Source organism: Ahaetulla prasina, chromosome 2 (genome assembly GCF_028640845.1).
Source record: "Ahaetulla prasina isolate Xishuangbanna chromosome 2, ASM2864084v1, whole genome shotgun sequence".
NCBI lineage: Eukaryota > Metazoa > Chordata > Lepidosauria > Squamata > Colubridae > Ahaetulla > Ahaetulla prasina.
In genome coordinates this window covers 77,837,798-77,844,024 of record NC_080540.1, presented here as the reverse complement: position 1 = coordinate 77,844,024, position 6,227 = coordinate 77,837,798, and positions in this window count along the sequence as shown.

Genomic DNA, 6,227 nt, shown 5'->3' with positions numbered 1-6,227 from the left:
TAAGTGATGGCAATAGAAGAAACAGTCAAGTCCAAGAGAAATAGCCCAGATGGCTGACTGAGATTAAAAACAGAGCTTCAATTAATCAATGATCAAGTCATTAATTGCACAGATTAGTCGATTAATGTTGTTAAGCCTCCATCTTATTCCAAGAAACATGCAATAATTGCTTCTCACTTACCAGTTGTTTTGTTATTTCCATTTCCCCCCCAAAAAAACTAGTGCCTGGCATTATTTTGTCTTTAGAAATGTATTGGCTCTCGTTATATTATTCCTTTCAGCTATCAGCCTAATAGCTTTGTTTTCCACATGTTTCTGGTGCATCTAGGTAGATTTGTTGTGGTGGTTTGTTAGTAGTTGGTATTCAATGCCTGCTGAAGAGAAGTAAATAGACTACTGTTAGTAACCCATTGTTCATCAACATCTTTACAAACGGCTTCAGTGAAGGAAATTATCAAATTTGTAGGTAACTCCAATATTTTAGAAGACAAAAAGGAATTCAAGATAAACTTGATGGGTTGAAGAACCGGACTAAACTATTAAAATAAATTGCCAGACGATGTGATATGAAATTGTGCATTTAAGTGGAAGAATCGATTACAGAATTTAACTAGAAAACCTGTGACTTGAGTCATCCTTTCAGAGATATTTCCTTACCAGTCATAGAGCTTTTAATATACTTGAAAAGTTCTCAAAAATTCAGAACATATTCATAGATGTATCTGTTTGAAAGTAGTCCATCTTGAACTATACAATAATTCCTCGGTATTCATTGTTAATTGGTTCTGGGAGGCATGATGACTATCAAAAATGATGAGTACTGAACAGATTTTTCCTATAAGGAAGAATGTAGTGAGTCACAAGGCAGCCAACACTGACAAGGTCTAGCTTATGCATTGAGTACCAACAAACAATGAGTACCGGGACAACATTTTCATGTCAAAATGCGTTGAATACAAGTCTAGTGCTGACTGCTCATTGTTGGTAGCCTCCTCTGACTCCAAATTTGAACTCAAAATGACAGTTGGCTGGACTGTGGCTGACTGCCCTTCAGTGGTTGATTGTGAGGCTGGTCTTCCTGGTCTCCAGAGGGCTTGGATGAGACTAACTAGCATGCCAGTAATGAAGTGACCACAGATTTTCCAAATTTCACTCCCACAGGAAATCATGGGCCCTGGATTTCGGACACAATTTATGAGTTAGCCCATTTGGTTCAGAAAAAGTTGTCCTTTGATGTGCTATTTTGCCCAGTTAAATGTTACAGACATGAGAGTTTTAGTAATATAAATAGGTCGATGTTATACATGTAGGTTTTTTCCCAGATGCTTTACTATTTGCCAATGTTCTCTATCACGTTACTCTCCCATATTGGCTGGGATTATAAACTGCATGCGTCTCAATGGCTCTGGTGGTATGTAGTCTCCATTTTCCAGGGACAAGTCACCATGTCCTCAATACTGTCAGAGATGAAATTTTGATTAACTTTTCAGCCTTTTCTATGAGGGGCGTTTTTCATGCTACAGTTTTCTGGAAGTATTACAGTTGTTGGAAGTATTATAAGTGATAATTATTTGATTGAAATGGTTTGGCTTCAGTTATCTATTCATTTTTTATGTTGTTATGGACGTACAGGAAGGAACCATTCCAATATCTTACAAGAAATCCCATAGCTCTTTCAGGATGCTTCTGTTCAAAGATCCTTCTAAAATTGGAGAAGTGAGGAGGGGAAGAATCTCCATAGTTGGAGTGGAACATTAAAAACTCATCCTTGGATGGTACAACCAGTCCCCAAACAGTGTTTTTTATTACTTTATATAGGAACAAGCAGAGTAGAAAGGAAAAATATGCTTCCCTTTTCTTGAAAATGTGCCAGATTTAAATGTATGAATTATTTAAAACTTTATTTTAACACCGATACCACGATTAGAGTACAAAAATTTGCCACACTATGAAACATTTGAATAATTGCTTTTGCCTTCAGTTCACTAACAGTGGAGAACAGTGACATTACTAGACTCTGTTTGTGTTACTAGTAGAGAACTTAAATTGTCTGCGTAGGCATTGGCTTGCCTGCGCTCTCTTTTATTGACTATGCTAAAGCAGAGGCATGAACGAGATAATGGCTTTTCTCAATCATTGAAGTGCTCTGAACGTAGCCAAGGTTTTCTCGTTTTCTGCTCGCGTTGAAAACCTTGTCCCCCACATCCTTGCATACAGGCATGCACATAAACACATACATATGCTTTGTTGCTTAGTTTTAACAATAATGTTCCATCAGGCTCTTTTTTCAAATGTTTGAACAGCCTGTAACATAAATGCACATGTATGTTAGAAGTATGATGTGATGTATGTCATCTTTACCTTAGGGAACAATTTGTTAATGGGGCTGGGATTTTCTAGCTGTCTGTTTTTAAAATATTGCTATTGATTTTTTATATATATATATATATTGATTGTTTTATTGCAGTTGTCAGCTGTTCTGAGTCCTTTGGAAATGGGGAGGTTAAAAACTGAAAGAACCAGAAGAAGACTCTAAAACATAGCTTGTATATTAGTAATAATTATGGATCAGGTAGGGAATATCACTGAGAATGAGCCTTGTCCTGCTCATATCCACCAAAATCTATCCCTGTTCAATAATTCCCAGGAATACAACTGCTATCCACTGGATTCCTATATTGTATTAAGCTACAACATAGCTTATAAGGTTTGTTGGCACAATGTGTGAATCCAGTATTGCAAATATGAAACCACTTTAGTTGATGTCCCAAAGATGCTTTTTCAAGAGGTAACTGGACTTTCTGGATTTTTATTTGAAGACATTTCGCTTCTCATCCAAGAAGCTTCTTCAGCTCTGGCTGGATGGTGGGGAATGGATGGATTTATACTCCTTGCAGACAGCAGGTCATTTGCATTCTTTTAGAGAGTCATTGAGGCCACCAGGAGGTTTATCTGCGTCGTCAAGACCACTTGAGTAGTGCAAATGGATGTGGAGCAGGGGTGAAATGCTCTCGGTTCAGACCAGCTCGCCTGATTCGGTAGCGATGGCGGCTGGTGGTTCAGAGAACCAGTAGCAAAAATCCCTGGCCCCACCCCCTGCCCCTGCTGAGCCACACCATCATCAGAGGTTTTTTTTTTAACTTTTAAAAGCAGTTTTTCTTCAGCCGAAAACATGCCTTTAAAAGTAAAAAAAAAAGCCTTTGATGATCGCACGGCTCAACTGGAATCGTCAGAACCCTTTAAACTCTTCTTTTTAACAACCTCTTTGGCCGAAGAGGTTGTAAAAAAAAGGTTTTAAAAGGCTCCTCTGCAATCCCAGCTGAGTTCCTCATCACCAGAACCTTAAAAAACATGTTTTCTACAAGCTCTTCACCCGAAGAGCTTGTTAAAACAATTATTTTAATAGGTTCTGGGCTGCTATGAGGCAACTTCAGCTGGGATCGTCAGAGGAGCTTTTAAAATCTTTTTTTTCCTCTGGTGATCCCAGATAAGTTGCCTCATCATCACAGGCTTTTAAAATCATTTTTCCTCTGGTGATCCCAGATAAGTTGCCTCATCATCACAGGCTTTTAAAATCTTTTTTCCTCTGGTGATCCCAGATAAGTTGCCTCATCATCACAGGCTTTTAAAATCTTTTTTCCTCTGGTGATCCCAGATAAGTTGCCTCATCATCACAGGCTTTTAAAATCTTTTTTCCTCTGGTGATCCCAGATAAGTTGCCTCATCATCACAGGCTTTTAAAATCATTTTAAACAACCTCTTTGGCGAAGAGGTTGTAAAAAAGGTTTTAAAGGCTCCTCTGCAATCCCAGCTGAGTTCCTCATCACCAGAACCTTAAAAACATGTTTTCTACAAGCTCTTCACCCGAAGAGCTTGTTAAAACAATTATTTTAATAGGTTCTGGGCTGCTATGAGGCAACTTCAGCTGGGATCGTCAGAGGAGCTTTTAAAATCTTTTTTTCCTCTGGTGATCCCAGATAAGGTGCCTCATCATCACAGGCTTTTAAAATCTTTTTTCCTCTGGTGATCCCAGATAAGTTGCCTCATCATCACAGGCTTTTAAAATCATTTTAAACAACCTCTTTGGCGAAGAGGTTGTAAAAAAGGTTTTAAAGGCTCCTCTGCAATCCCAGCTGAGTTCCTCATCACCAGAACCTTAAAAACATGTTTTCTACAAGCTCTTCACCGAAGAGCTTGTTAAAACAATTATTTTAATAGGTTCTGGGCTGCTATGAGGCAACTTCAGCTGGGATCGTCAGAGGAGCTTTTAAAATCTTTTTTCCTCTGGTGATCCCAGATAAGTTGCCTCATCATCACAGGCTTTTAAAATCTTTTTTCCTCTGGTGATCCCAGATAAGTTGCCTCATCATCACAGGCTTTTAAAATCTTTTTTCCTCTGGTGATCCCAGATAAGTTGCCTCATCATCACAGGCTTTTAAAATCTTTTTTCCTCTGGTGATCCCAGATAAGTTGCCTCATCATCACAGGCTTTTAAAATCTTTTTTCCTCTGGTGATCCCAGATAAGTTGCCTCATCATCACAGGCTTTTAAAATCTTTTTTCCTCTGGTGATCCCAGATAAGTTGCCTCATCATCACAGGCTTTTAAAATCTTTTTTCCTCTGGTGATCCCAGATAAGTTGCCTCATCATCACAGGCTTTTAAAATCATTTTAAACAACCTCTTTGGCGAAGAGGTTGTAAAAAAAAGGTTTTAAAAGGCTCCTCTGCAATCCCAGCTGAGTTCCTCATCACCAGAACCTTAAAAAACATGTTTTCTACAAGCTCTTCACCCGAAGAGCTTGTTAAAACAAATATTTTAATAGGTTCTGGGCTGCTATGTGGCAACTTCAGCTGGGATCGTCAGAGGAGCTTTTAAAATCTTTTTTCCTCTGGTGATCCCAGATAAGTTGCCTCATCATCACAGGCTTTTAAAATCTTTTTTCCTCTGGTGATCCCAGATAAGTTGCCTCATCATCACAGGCTTTTAAAATCTTTTTTCCTCTGGTGATCCCAGATAAGTTGCCTCATCATCACAGGCTTTTAAAATCATTTTAAACAACCTCTTTGGCGAAGAGGTTGTAAAAAAGGTTTTAAAGGCTCCTCTGCAATCCCAGCTGAGTTCCTCATCACCAGAACCTTAAAAAACATGTTTTCTACAAGCTCTTCACCCGAAGAGCTTGTTAAAACAATTATTTTAATAGGTTCTGGGCTGCTATGAGGCAACTTCAGCTGGGATCGTCAGAGGAGCTTTTAAAATCTTTTTTTCCTCTGGTGATCCCAGATAAGTTGCCTCATCATCACAGGCTTTTAAAATCATTTTAAACAACCTCTTTGGCGAAGAGGTTGTAAAAAAGGTTTTAAAGGCTCCTCTGCAATCCCAGCTGAGTTCCTCATCACCAGAACCTTAAAAACATGTTTTCTACAAGCTCTTCACCGAAGAGCTTGTTAAAACAATTATTTTAATAGGTTCTGGGCTGCTATGAGGCAACTTCAGCTGGGATCATCAGAGGAGCTTTTAAAATCTTTTTTCCTCTGGTGATCCCAGATAAGTTGCCTCATCATCACAGGCTTTTAAAATCTTTTTTCCTCTGGTGATCCCAGATAAGTTGCCTCATCATCACAGGCTTTTAAAATCTTTTTTCCTCTGGTGATCCCAGATAAGTTGCCTCATCATCACAGGCTTTTAAAATCTTTTTTCCTCTGGTGATCCCAGATAAGTTGCCTCATCATCACAGGCTTTTAAAATCTTTTTTCCTCTGGTGATCCCAGATAAGTTGCCTCATCATCACAGGCTTTTAAAATCTTTTTTCCTCTGGTGATCCCAGATAAGTTGCCTCATCATCACAGGCTTTTAAAATCTTTTTTCCTCTGGTGATCCCAGATAAGTTGCCTCATCATCACAGGCTTTTAAAATCTTTTTTCCTCTGGTGATCCCAGATAAGTTGCCTCATCATCACAGGCTTTTAAAATCTTTTTTCCTCTGGTGATCCCAGATAAGTTGCCTCATCATCACAGGCTTTTAAAATCTTTTTTCCTCTGGTGATCCCAGATAAGTTGCCTCATCATCACAGGCTTTTAAAATCTTTTTTCCTCTGGTGATCCCAGATAAGTTGCCTCATCATCACAGGCTTTTAAAATCTTTTTTCCTCTGGTGATCCCAGATAAGTTGCCTCATCATCACAGGCTTTTAAAATCTTTTTTCCTCTGGTGATCCCAGATAAGTTGCC